The 13,462-nt window shown below is 49.3% G+C and overlaps 1 long non-coding RNA gene across 1 annotated transcript; it reads right to left on the bottom strand.

Annotated features, from left to right (window-relative positions):
• Nucleotides 1-1,698: 1,698 nt before the first annotated feature.
• Nucleotides 1,699-12,070, bottom strand: LOC112950605. Its single transcript, XR_003250056.1, has 2 exons — nt 11,998-12,070; nt 1,699-3,506 (listed from the first exon to the last, which is right to left on the bottom strand). It is a non-coding gene; the product is annotated as an uncharacterized LOC112950605 (long non-coding RNA).
• Nucleotides 12,071-13,462: the final 1,392 nt, after the last annotated feature.

The raw sequence follows: 13,462 nt of genomic DNA, 5'->3' as shown, positions 1-13,462 counted from the left end.
CACATCTGGGAGAGGCTTCTAGGGTAGGTGTCCTAGAGAGAAAAACAGGAGGGTGTTCAGGGAAAAATCCTAAGCAAAGAGATAGCAGCCTGAGGTCTTCTCTGAACTGCCATCATGCTATTTAATATCCCTTTTCCCCCTTACAACAGGTGGCCAATTCTCAATTCCCAAAGGCAAAACAACTTTTAGCTCAGTCCCGGCTGGGTACAAGCTGGCATGAGTGATACCTCCATGCACAGCAGTGTGCCAGGTTTTTTTCCCAGGATTTGCCACGCAGCAAATCCACACGTGCAGCCAGGGCAGCTGGACGGTGATGGGACACTCGGAGATGCTCTTTGGAATTTTGCATGTAACCGTGCAGCCCCAAGGATGTCGCGGAAATTTGAAATCATGCGGCTTCACAGGAGCCAGCTGAGGAAAAGTCTATTTTCTCCTAAAACAGAGAAAGAAGAATTCTGCTAAGCCCAAGTTTGACCCAAAGGTGCTCCAGGCAAGTCCAGCTCCTGAAAAATCCTTCAGATTCGGCATTAAGGGCACAGCTTGCTGTGATACTTAAAATTATACATGCATAGGCATGCAAAGACCTTTGCTATTTGACTTCTGCTAGCAAAAATGAGCATTAACACAGTAACGCAGAGGAGAAAAGGCACTTTGTGGGGGATATATCTAGTCCGAGGTGTCCTGAACACGAGCAACACAAAACTCTGACGTCCACGCAGAGTAGACGAGCCCAAGACGAGCATCCGCCGATCGCTTTCTGGGGCAGAGCATCCACAGCTTTGCGGTGCCAAGGATGGCCCAAGTGCCACGGGGAGGTTTTCCAAGCCTGGAGGTCTCATCCATCATTGAAGGGAAGCCATGGAGAAGCCCTCCGAGGGCTGCTCGCTGCTGCTCACAAGCAGCTCACCGTTGCTCGTGAGCAGCTTGCCCTTGGCCGCGGCTCCCCCTTTTCCTCCCCGGTTTGCACACATTAGGGATTCATTCCGTTTCCCTAGCAGCAGGCATTAGTCTGGCTTTCCTTCCCGCCGGTGCCGGCGCGCTCGCCGCGCTCTCGCGCTCGCTCCCTTTTTATTTGGAGCGTCTTATTTACAGTGCGACAGAGCAACTGTAACCCTTGCAAGCTACTCCAGCGGCTTTAAGCGGGGGAATAATGGGGCCTGTCTGATGCTGAATAGCGGTTCGGGGACAGATTGTTCCGCACTGGCACGGGGGGGGGTAATTTATTGATGTGTGCGCTTGTCAGCGGGAGAAAGGCCCGGGAAAAGGGGGGCACCCGGCGGCGCTGAAAGGCGGAGGGAGAATGGAGCCCAGGCCGGCCGTGAACTTGGAGGGGCCGCCAGCCCCATTCCCAGGCCCTCGGCACGTCGCCGGGGCCGGGGGGCTGCCAATGGGTGCCGGGGTCCCATAGCAACAGCGCAGGGCCCCGGCGGGGGGCTGGGAAGGGAAGGCGAAGCCCCCGGCGGCGCGGCCGCGCCGGACAAAGCGCCGCGGGCTCCTCTCATAAATTAGGCGGCGAGCACAAAAGGGGACGGGGTTTGTTCCCCGTGGGCCACCGCCGGGCGTCCACGGCGGCCTCGAGCACCGCGGCGAGGACGAGAAGCTCTGCCGCGACGTCTTTCCCAGGCGGAATGGGGCTCCGGTGCTCCGCGAGCTGGGAAATGAGCCGGCACCCTTCCTGGGAGCAGATAGAGGATGCTCCGCACGCTGCAGCTCGCTCTACGTTGAGCGTGCCAGGAGACAGGGATAAATGGCTCCTGCTGCTGGAGGTGAGATGCTTCCTCCTTCTTCAGCCAAAAGGCCTTTTATGTTTTTGTTTTCCCCTCCATTCCGAGCAAATCCAGAATTCCCAGCTGATCCCAGATGCGCTTGGGCTTCCTTAACAGAATGGTCCAAGGGAGACATGACTCGGATGGAGCTGTCAACCCAAACAACATCAATAGAGTTAATATCAAAACTCCAGGAACCTGCACCGAGGCGAGGGATATGGGAAAGTGTCGCCCAGATTAGCTCCTAATGTCCCTTGGACAACTTCCGCGCACTTGACTTGTACCTGGGCACTCTTGGCACCTCTCCACCCACAAGGACGTAGAAACCTCAAAGTTAGTGGAAAATTGTCAATTTTCACATTGCCAGTGCGATATGAAGATGCTTTGAGGCTATAAAAGTCACCATATCAGTACAAAATGTCCATTCCAGGAGGTACCTGGTCGCTGGTGCGTGTCAAGGGATGCTCACAGCCAGGGCAAGCTACAGCAGCATGAGTTTCCGAGTTCCCATGGGCAAGGACCCGCGTCGTCCTCACTCGTGTCTCCAGTTTCACCTTCGAGACCCCAAATCGAGGTGTGGGACGGAATGGAAAGCACTGAAAGGTAGTCCCCAGGTGGTCCTGGTGGCAGAAGTCCTCTTGGGATGTTCCTGTGCTGGAAGGGAAGCCCTTGGGATGTCCCGTGTACTTCCCTGCAATGCTCAGCACGAGCGGATCCAGAGGAAGCTCTCCATTGGCATCCAAGGTGGCAGTCCAGCTGCAAGTTCTTCAAGGGGACTACAAGGGAAGGGGGGGATGGATCTGCCCCGAGCTCCTGGGCAGACCCTTGGGACCCAACATTGGCCTTCTCACCAGCATCCTCCACACACCGTTGCTGACCATGCGCTCAGGCTACGAGCCTTGATCAGGGGACATCTTCCTCCTGGCACAGGGACCCTATCCAAGGGCACCTCTTGGAGAGCTCCAAGACCATTTGGACCCCAGGGAGATCCTAGATCAATCCAAGATGGACCTCCAGTCCTGCCAAGTGCGCACGAGCTTCAACCTGCACCTTGGCCTGCTGCCGCGCAATTGAACTGCTGCATCCCGCCGTGCCGAAACAGGAGGCAAAGGTGGATGGAGGGACCACAAGCGTGGTCGAGGTGGCACCGGAGCAGGGGGGACCCCTCACCAGGCTACAATGACCGTCTATTCTGCCGATCCCAAGCCTAATCCTCTTTGAGTTTTAATTGGCATTTGGACTAAGCTGATTTAAACCTCTTCACCTTGTTGGGTCGCCTCCTGGGCCCTCCCCGCTTCTTTCTTTTCTCTCTCTCTCACTATTTTTTTTTTTTAATTTTTTTTTTCTATTTTTTTTTGGGCTGAATAATGTGGCCATGGCCGCATTGCCGGCACAATGACAGCTTTGTGCTGTCCTGAAACAAAGCCGAGCTTGTGCATCGGCTGCCGCTCAGCTGGGCCTCGTTAGCACTGCGCTGGCCCAAGATCCCCTCCGCCTTCCCCAAAATCGCGAGGATTCCCCCCAAAAAACATTAGCCCCTCCCTGGCACTCGCTTCTGTGATCTAGACTCCCATGGAAGCCCCACGCATCCTCACTGGGACGCTCATGGCCAGCGAGGAGGAAGAAGAGGAGGAGAAAGGCACGAGTGTGCTGGGGCTCCTCGGGCTCCGGCACAGGGAGACGCTGCCGGTGGCTCCGTTGCCTCTAGGGATTTGCCACTGCCAGCTCCGCTTCGATAACCTGGATTAAAGACAAAAGCAACAAGAGCGCCTCTATTACCCTCTCCCACAAACATTGGGCTTGACGGAAAAAATAAAGAAAAACAAGATGCTTTTTGTTACCTTGGATGCAAGAAAATGACATTTTTGAGCATTTTGGAGATATTTTTCAGCAATAATGGAAGTTATGGCTAGAAAAAAATCCCTGGAGTTGGACAGACTGAGCAAGTTAGTGGCCAGCAAGGTGCCTTGGGCACGAGAAAGAAAAACCCAAAGCAATACTATGTATATATGTGTATATATATATATATATATACACACACATATATATATATATGCACCCACAGTACAAGGCCAAGGAGAATCCAATCCGAACAGCGGGATCATCCAGAGTTCCTCACCCCTTTCCAGCCCCACTCGTGAACTTCCCAAGCCAAAATCCATGCAATGTGGCCCAAATGGTTGCAAGTCAAGGAGCGCAGCGCCGGCTACAGCAACACAGCTTAGCTGCATAGCTAAGAGCCTTAGTGCATTTTTGCAAGCTTGAAGAGAGTATTTCTCATTTGCAGGCCAAAGCACATTGCAGAATAAGATCTCCTTCCCAGGTCCTGAAGGCGCAGGATGAAGATGCATGGGGAAAAGCAACGGGACAGCCCTAAGACAACCCGCTTTGTGGGCTTCACCTGGCTCTTCAGCTAAAATCCCTCCCAGTGTTGCAATCCTATGGTAAAATGAATACCCTGCCTAGGTTCATTAGGGCAATTTTATATACAGTGCCATTTTATATCGATTTGCACTGATTTTTCCCAGGCCAAATGGGGCACAAGCTGGGTGTGAGCTCAGCTGCGCTTCACTCTGTTTTCCCCGAAAAAGCCAAAAAAAGAAAAAAATACCCTCATCAACAACAGAAAACCAAATATGTTGCATTTTTTCTAGTTCTCCCCCGCCCCCCAAAAAAGGTATTTTCTTAATATTACTGCAGTCTACAAAAAATAAGACTAAATCTCATTGAATGAAACCGGGGTTGAGCCCTGGAGCCCCAATAGCTCTACGTTTAGTCTTACCACTAGCTATTCTATACTATTTTATTTTATTTTATTTTATTTTATTTTATGAAGACAATTGTGCTTGAAATCATTCCCCTGCAAAAATTGCAATTAAATAATTTTAAATACATTTCAAATGCCCTCAAAGTTTATTCTTTGGGTTTCTTTTAGGCCAGGCCGCATGGAGCCCATGCTCCCTCGAGCGACGTCCGGGGGGTCCCGCTCTTGCCCCCGCTGGGAGGGTGAGAAGGAAAAAAAAAAGGGAAAAAAAGAGGGGGGGGAAAAAGGGGAGAAAAAGAAAAAAAAAAAGGAATCCCAGCCACCCAAAGGGAGAGGGAAAAAAAAAAATGAGCAAAAGGGCACCAGCACCTGAGCCAGGTCTTGATCCAAAGGTGCTGCAGGGATGCTCAGGGATGCAGCAGGGACACTCCGGGGTGCAGCGGGGATGTAGCGGGAATGCCACCAGCTCCCGGCACCTTGCCAGGCCCCGGGAACAGCATCGGCCATTTTAACACATGCCGGCTGCCTAAAATGGTGGCTCCCACTTTTTCTTCTTTTCCTTTTTTTTTTTTTTTCTCCCCTTTTTTAATTTTTTTTCCCCTGTTGCTCCCCTTTTGGCTCCCATTCTATCACGAATGCCCCTACCAGGAGCGGAGGGCATGGGGGAAAAGGGGCTAAGGTGGAATTGATGGAGCAAATCTACCAAAAATAAAAGGGTGAAAAAAACAGAAAATAAATGATGGGGAGGAAAAGGGAAAAGGGGGGAAGCGGCCTAGGTGCCAGTGGCTTTTGTGTGTCAGGAAGGGGTATCGCGGCAGGGAGTGCAGGGAGCATCCACCCAGTTTTCGGCGCTGAACCCCCCCCCCGCGCTCCTGCTTTGACTTTTCCCACAGAAGTAGCCAACCTCCAGGAATGCAAATGACATTCATTATGCAAATGCATGCAAATCAGCCCTAACTATCGGAAGAAGGGCTCGGCATTGCTAATGGGTTAACTCTTTCGCACGCGAGAGTGCAACGCTGCAAGGAAAAATTGCACAGGTTTTCTGTTTGTCCCCCCTGGCTTTTCTCCCTGTTGATGGGCTGGACAAGGCCTTGGATAGAGCAAAACATGAGAAAATAAAATAAATTTAAAAAGCAAAAACACCCTAAAAAAAAAACCCCAAAACATTGGCACAGGAGACCTTCCTTAGCTATGTCAATGGGAGATGAGACAAAGCAGGGCTTAAAGGGAGGTTTAAATGCAGGTTTTGCATTAAAAACCCGCTGTAAACCCAACCTGGACATCGGTAGCAAAGAAATGTGAGAAAACATGCCCGTATTCTGTGCATCATTTGGGACATTTTGCACTGAGAAGGAAATTATATAAGTTTCCCCCCAATGCTGGCTGCACAGACGGTCCTGCAGAGGAAGAGGACAGCGCAGCAATGTGATGAAGGCCAAAGCCAAAGGGCCCCAGCAGCAATTCTGGTTGTGCTCCCACCCAGTCCTCTTTTCTCTTCCCATTGAAAAATTTTGCAGCAAGATAAAATTGCACTTCTGAAAAGAAAGTGGGCGCATATTTCGGGGAGCAGACAAATGCACGAATAATGCACTGCGTGAGTCCATACATGGATGCTGCTATTGATTATATTGATTATGCTCATCAGCGATTTGGTTTCCTCGCTTTGCTGTGCTCCTGGCAGCAGTGCCCATCACTAGATTTCTAAGTTCAATTTCCAAGCTTGCTGGCGATTCCAGAAAGCAACTAAATCGTTGCCAAACTCAGGGAAATTAGAGCAATTGAAAAAGAAAAAGGGGGACAGAAGGCTGTGTGTGCTGGGCTGCCCAGTGAGGTGCAAAGTGCTCCTCATTGCTTGTAGCTAGTGTGCAGCATCATGCAAACTTCTCCAGCGAGCACACTGATCATGCACAAAACAGACATAACCTGGGCCAGGGAGCAGGTACCTGAGGTAGGAGCCGGTCCTGGGGCTCCACAGGCAGTAGCATTGGCTCGAGACTGCCCAAAAGAAGAACAAGTTTGGAGTTTCTAGCATGGGACAAAAGGAGAAGTTTAAGATCTCCCTTGCACTGTCCCAAAAATAAGAGTTAGACAACATTTTCACTAAAAGATTTTTCTTTTTTTTTAATGAGTTTCCTATTTGCTCTCCTCTTTTGCTTTCTATGCTTTTATGTACACATATATTACTAAATATATATACACATGCACACATACACATTTTATTTATATATATGCCATTTTACACCTGTTTCACAAAGATCTGCTGTGATTTTCCCTCTCCTCGATCTGCCTCGCACCTCTTCGTCCTGCAGATCTCCATCGCTGGAGATAACGCGCACGTTCCCCTGCTTTGCATTCCTGCCCCAGCGAAAATCCACCTTCCAAAACATCTTAATTGCTTTGCATTAGAAATCCACTGCCAAATGGCACACGCTTGTGTGTGCAAGGAGTGCAATGGATTCTGGCAGCATTGATGGTAATTCTTGCTAAACAAGCATCACCAGTGCTGAAAGGGGGAAAGATGGAGGCAAAGGAATGAAAAGAGGGGAAAAAAAAAAAAGGAAACCACAACTGGATTTTTATGCTGTTTTGGGGCATTTTGGTGCATCCTGGTCAAGATGCCCCATTCCCACAAACGGGGACCTCAATCCTTCACAAGTCAATCAAATGCCACCACCACAAGGCCAGCCTTTCTCCGAGCACTGCTTCCAGCCCATCCTGATGAGAAACACAGTTTTTACCACCTTGGAATTTTACAGCGGAGATTCCCAGCGCCGCCGAGCGGGAAGGAACAAAGAGGCGACACGAGCGCAAGAATCTCCCCGACGGCAGCAGGAGCAGCCAACGCTCCCCGCTTTGCACCGCATCCCCGCACCGCAGACCCCCGCTAAGCCCCATTCGGCGGTCCAAATGATTTTCCCCCTCCCCGCTCCATCCCCATGCCGATTTTCCCAGGGAAGGCGAGAGCGCGTCAGAGTTGCCCGAGCGAGCGACGGCTCGCTCGCCTTCCACAAACTCCGTCGCGGGCAACAAAAGTCCCTTTCAAGCCCTTCCAGACGCAAGTCCTTCAGCTCAATTAGTCAGGCACACCGAGGCACAAAAAAGCCCCCCATTCAGCGCCGCGGCCGGGGCTGCGCCTGAAGAATGGCGCTTTCTCCCCCGCTTTCTCCGGGTGTCATAACAAGCAGCAAGGCCTCTTACCGGGGGATTACGGGAGATAAGAGCCCGCGGGAGGAGCCCCGGGGCTGCCAAAGCGCGCCGAGGGGGAGGCAAGCGTGCTGGGCGCGCGCATGGCTTGCGAGCGGCAAAAAACCTAGTTTCCACCCGGAAAAATAAAGGGAGGGGAAAATAAAATCAGGCTTTGGAGCATCCCCTCCATTACAAACACCTACTCCTGCGTGATAATCCCTGTTTTCCATCACAGCTCGTGCACCGGGGATGCCTTGTTGGGTGAAATTGTGAGCCCGGGACTCCCGGATGCTTTTCCTCTTCCCGAAGTATTAGTGGCTGCTCTCGGAATGAGGCGGCTCCGGTGGTAAACCTCACTGCTGCTGAGGTTTCCCCAGAAACAGGTGCTTTGAAGAGAAAAAATACTATATATATATTTTAAGAGAGTCCAAATTTGGGGAGTTGGGCTGTTTTTTGGAGGCCAGCAGCCAAAACAAAAGGAAGAAGGGAGAAAACGCACCCGAGCCAAGGACCCGCTGCCACGGCGCTTGGGTTGGATCCCAAGGAGACAAAGCCATAGGGAACATAGGGGACGGGATGAACCGCCACTCCTGGCGACACAAAAGCAAATCCAAAAGCAACTGCAAGAAATTCCTTTGGGGGTTTTGCTTTATTTTCACCTCCCGCCACCAAGATGCCTTCCAAGATGGAAATCCCTAAACACCATAAACACCGTGAATGCCATAAATGCCATAAACGCCATAAATGCCATAAAAGGGTGACATTCTGCTCTCCCAGAGAGCATTTCCTCCTCTCCAACCATCACATCCCATCCTGGCTGCATCAGAGAGTAGCCTGAGGAGCACAGAGCATCCTACCTGCTATGCCACCCAGAGGGGTTTCATCAGATTTAAACAATATTTTTCTTTTTGATCCTATAAAGACTGATGTGGAGCAAGGAGGCATCTTTCCCTGGAAAAGGCAATCACTCAGCGAGGGCGAGAAAACAGCCAAAGGGGCTCTCTCCTCTCCATTCCCTTGCAACGGTTGTGGATCCACATCAGCTTTTGGGAGCTCCATGAGGACCTCCGTAGGTGCCAACAGCTGGAAAGCTCTTTGCATGGGAGCAAAATGACAACAAAAAAGCACCCCAAAACCCACCATTTCTTTGAGATTGCAAAATGGATTCCTCTCTGAAAGGAACCGGGAATGAGTCCGGCACTCTCAGACCAAAAGACGAGAGGAAACAGCTCAGCACCCATGGGTGAGCTACTCAAGTCAGCCCCAGACTCTCCGTCTGTCCATCCCCTCACCTTCGTTACAGACTTATTCTTAACCCCGCACATTCTCCAGCCTTACGGATGGGACAAGGGCAGCATATTGCAGCTAGAAATCTAATTTCCAGAAGAGTTTTTTCTTAAGCAGTTCTAGCAATGTAAAGCAACCCAGGATTAGCTGTGTTTGCCCCAGCCTCCCATATATCATGAGAGCAGCATGGAGGGACTTTAGTTTAAATAACAGCTTGATCTGCTGTCTTTCCTCACTCCTAGTCTAAGCACTAAGGACAGGAGCCATAAGAGGCTTGATCCCAGGGTCTTTCCCGGAGCATTTCCAAGGTGACCTATTGAATTACATCATTTTCAATAATTGCATCAGAATCGTTTACTTCTCAATGACTGAGCACAGAAACATCAGCATTGTGTTTGCTCCTTGCCCCCCATCCAACCACAGCATTTTAGACCATGGAGAAGTCTGGGGCGAATGGATCTCCCCATGGAGCCCATCTGGCCTGTCACCTACTAATGTCTCCAGAAGTTACGTGGTCATAAGGGAAAGCGGAGCCGACAGCAGTGAGTGTTAACCAGGGTTAATCAGGGTGGCCGAGCAAGCTTGAGCGGCCACCGTGTAAGCTGCGATTTGGATCAATGTCACACCAAGGCATCGGGCTCTTCGGGAGCAAATGGAGAAGAAAAGAGAGAAAAGCATGAGGGGGAAATAAGCTGTTTGCAAGAGCATCCCAACTCCAAAGGCTCTGGAGAAGGCCATGCTTGTGGCCATGCTACCACTTCAAGAGTGGGGAAAGCTCGCCTGCCACAATGCCATCCAAAAAACAGAAAAATCAGACTAACTTTCCACTGTGAGGTCAATGCAACTTGATCTGCTCTTTCCCTGCCAGGCAGGAACACGAAGGATTCTTGACTGTCACAGGCTTAGGCCAGAGGAAGACTTGGCGGACACCAGGTCAACCTCCATGACCAGAGAGTCAGCACTCTGTACACGGGCTGCGCTGAATTTCCTTGTGTTTCACCCAAATGCTGGCTCAGAGCCTCCTCTATTCCTGCTGGCGCCTTTGTTGTCCCCCGCAGCGAGCAACACCGTGCCATCTTTGCCCTGGAGCCGAGCACGATTGGCCACCTCAGAAAGCCCGAAGACCATCACACAGCATCACACCCAGCCCCTCATTGGACAAAAGCCGGGTGTTCTTCCCACCCTTTAAGGGACATCCTGGCCAATGGTGACTGGCACATGGCAGCTCACCGATGCACACCCAAGGATAAAAGCTCCTGGACCGGATTTATGGAGCTGCAGCTGGCTCCGATGGCCACCACCTGCCTTCAGAGGGATGGCGGCGGCCAAGACAACCCCTCATGGATAAATCCGGCAGCTGCCCATGCTCATCCCACACCACGCTCCGCGGGATGCTCCAGTTCCCACCGGCTCAATCCGGGACCTTCCCTTCCTTCTGATGGTCGGAAGCTCAAGGAGTTCCCAGTTCTCATGGACCCAGCGCATTGCGACCCGAAGGAGGCAGAGAACAAGGCAGGGCATAAAAAGCAGAGTTTGCAAGAACATCCCTAGGTCACTACCCAGGCAGGGTGCCTGGAATTCAGACAAAAAGGCAGGAATAGCAACACCTAAATGAATCCCAAAAAAACAAGGGGGAGTATTTTCTTGAGATTGCAGTGGGGGGAGAACCCACACAGGGAATTAATTCTGAATTCCAGGGTGATGGAGGGGAGAAAATTCTTGTTTATTAATTTTGAGTAACCAGATGAGTTGCACCCACAACTACAACTTGGCCACGGTGCCAGGCACAATCCCTTGCTCTTTTTAAGGGTCCCCAGGAGCTCAGCCAACGCACAAGCGGGTCCAGCAAGGCTCAAACGCCAGCTCTTTTCCTACATCGCACCCAACTGGAGGTTGCAATGCTAAAAATGATCCTTTTTTGATTTTGATTTTTTTCTGATTTTGAATTTTGAATATTTGATTTTTTTTATTATGTATTTTTGGGGGGCAGGCAATGGGAAAACACTGTTCTGAGGTTATATAAAGAGTGTATCGATTTATAGTGAGAGCTTTGGTGTTCTTCCAAGGGGCATCCAGACACCTTTCCAAATAGGTTGCCACATTTTGCCAAGGGCATCTAAGTCAGTCCGTCTGACCATCGAAAGCGAGCGCGAGGCACCCAGTCCGCACCCTCGACCCTCAATTCTCTTCTAAGGTAGAAGAGGCAGAAAATGCAGATTCCAGATGGAGCAAATTGAGGGATAATGCAGGGAAAGGGATAAGAATCAGCATGAATTTGCAGTCAGATGAGATAAACCATACCAAAAAAAAAAAAAAAAAAAAAAAAAACCAACAACAAAAAATCACAAGCTTCCTAGTTAGTCTCACGCTGTTTCATACATAACTTTTGTTCTTGTTTTTGTTGTAATTCCCCAATCTTGGAATCTTGACTCCATTATTCAGAGAAATATTCATAGGCAAAGCGTTAAAGAAAAAGAAAGAAGAAAGAGCTACGAGGAAAGAAAAACAAAGAAACTGCAAGAAACCCCTTCCCCAAACCAACAAATCCTTCTGTCTAATCTTGACCTTCTACTTATTTTTGTTTTGGACCAAAATTAAACATATAACATATAAGGGATGGGAGGAAAAAAGAAAAAAATAGAATTCAATGCTCATATTTTGGAAATGACCATTAATAAACATTGCTCTGTTGCTGCTTTATTAAACAGATAATCCAACATGGTAATCTGTATTGATTTATGGATTCCCTGATGCTCTACGACTCGTTACGCAGTGCAAGTTCATCCTGGATCTGCAGGCTGCCGCCTGTACTTAACTAATTCATAATCTAATTGGAAGTTTTTGTTAATTCAGTTATAGTTAACGGTAGAAGAGAAGAGGAGAGAGCGGCTACATCCTTGTCTTTCTCTAGACAGATGTTTTCTTCACATGCACAGAATCAGTAAACTCTTAAAATCATAGATTCTTAAATTAAAAAAAAAAAAATCCTACCTCAGGTTTTAATTCCAGTTTCAAAAAGTTGTCTTTTTTTTTCCCCAATTCTTTTTTTTTTCTCCTCTCATTTCCTTTCTCTTTCTTCTTTTCATTTCATTTCTTTTTTTTTTTTTTTCTTTTCCTTGTCTTCCTTTTGATGATTTCCCTTTCTTCTCCACATCCTCCTCAGGCGTGTAATGGGGTTATTTTTACTTTCGGTTATCTAGCTTTATGAAGAATTGACACCACTCATACAGCTAGATAACCAAAGATAACAACCAACCCCTGAAGTCTACAGCATTAGCAGGAAAAAAAAAAAAATCCAACCTCCTTCTTATTCAGTGGTATTCGGTGGCATATGTCTTTTAAGGAAGGAACGAGGGGAGGAAACAAATAAAAAGAGATGCAAATATTAGCATTGAGATCGGGACTGGGAGCACACAGTTATATCAGTGGCCCTGCCCCTGCTACCCAAAGAAGCCAGGGCTAAGCTCTCCTGGACCTCAAGGGGACAGGCAGGATTAGGCCCTCAAAAAATATAATTTTGAGCAGAATTACAAGGTGACCACACAGGAGCAGTCTATTTTCTGCTGAGTTTGAATTTGTTTCATTTGCAAACCAAATGGTGTTCTGCAGGTGCTGAGAATTAGGCACACATTATTTTTAATAACCCCGAGCTCTATCGAATTAATACATTCGAACCAAGAATAAGAATAATAACCCATTTGCTCCTGTAACTTCAAATACACATATAAGACCAAAAGGTCGTTTCCCCACCAATTAACAGTCTGTAAACAAAATGATCAAAAAATAAAATGGTTAAAATACATAATAACTTGTGATGCTTTGAATACAGCCAAGATCCAAAGGAACAGAACAGAGGAATAAACACAGAGGAAATGATGAAAGGAAGGGAAGGGAAGAAAGAATCACAGAACGAAGGAGGTAAGGAGCAATTCCTACCCACAGCTGAGGACCCGCTGGCTCTGTGCATGAGGTGCATGCACCTGCATCCTGCTGTCCTTGGGGGATGAGAGACCCACATCCTTGTTTTTTGGGGAGATCTGGGTCTCTCCATCCTTGAAGAGACCTACATCCCTCCTTCCCTGACAATTATCTGCATCTCTCTGTCTTTCTCTGTTTTTTTTTTTTCTTTGGGGGGGGGGATCTTCATCTCTCCACCCTTGGGAGGATATGCATCCCTCCGTCCACGGTGGGGGGGGGCACCTGCATCCCCTCGCCTTTCTTCAGGAGGGACCCACAACCCTCTCAATTTACCTGTATCCCTCCTTCCTTCAGGGGACCCACATCCCTGCATGCTTCCTTCTTCTGGGGAGCAACCTGCATCCTCCCTCCCTTTGTGGGGGACACCCTCTTTCCTTCAGAGCGGGGGAAGCCAAAGCCCCGCATCCTCCCTTCCCGGGAGAGCCCGCAGCCCTCTGTCCTTCCTTTCCTTCGCAGGGGCCCCCGCAACCCTCCAACC

Source organism: Nothoprocta perdicaria, unplaced genomic scaffold (assembly GCF_003342845.1).
Source record: "Nothoprocta perdicaria isolate Ctin4 unplaced genomic scaffold, notPer1 scaffold_323, whole genome shotgun sequence".
In the NCBI taxonomy this organism is placed as follows: Eukaryota; Metazoa; Chordata; class Aves; order Tinamiformes; family Tinamidae; genus Nothoprocta; species Nothoprocta perdicaria.
The sequence above is the reverse complement of the archived record's forward strand: the minus strand, read 5'-3'. Positions and strand labels throughout refer to the sequence as shown.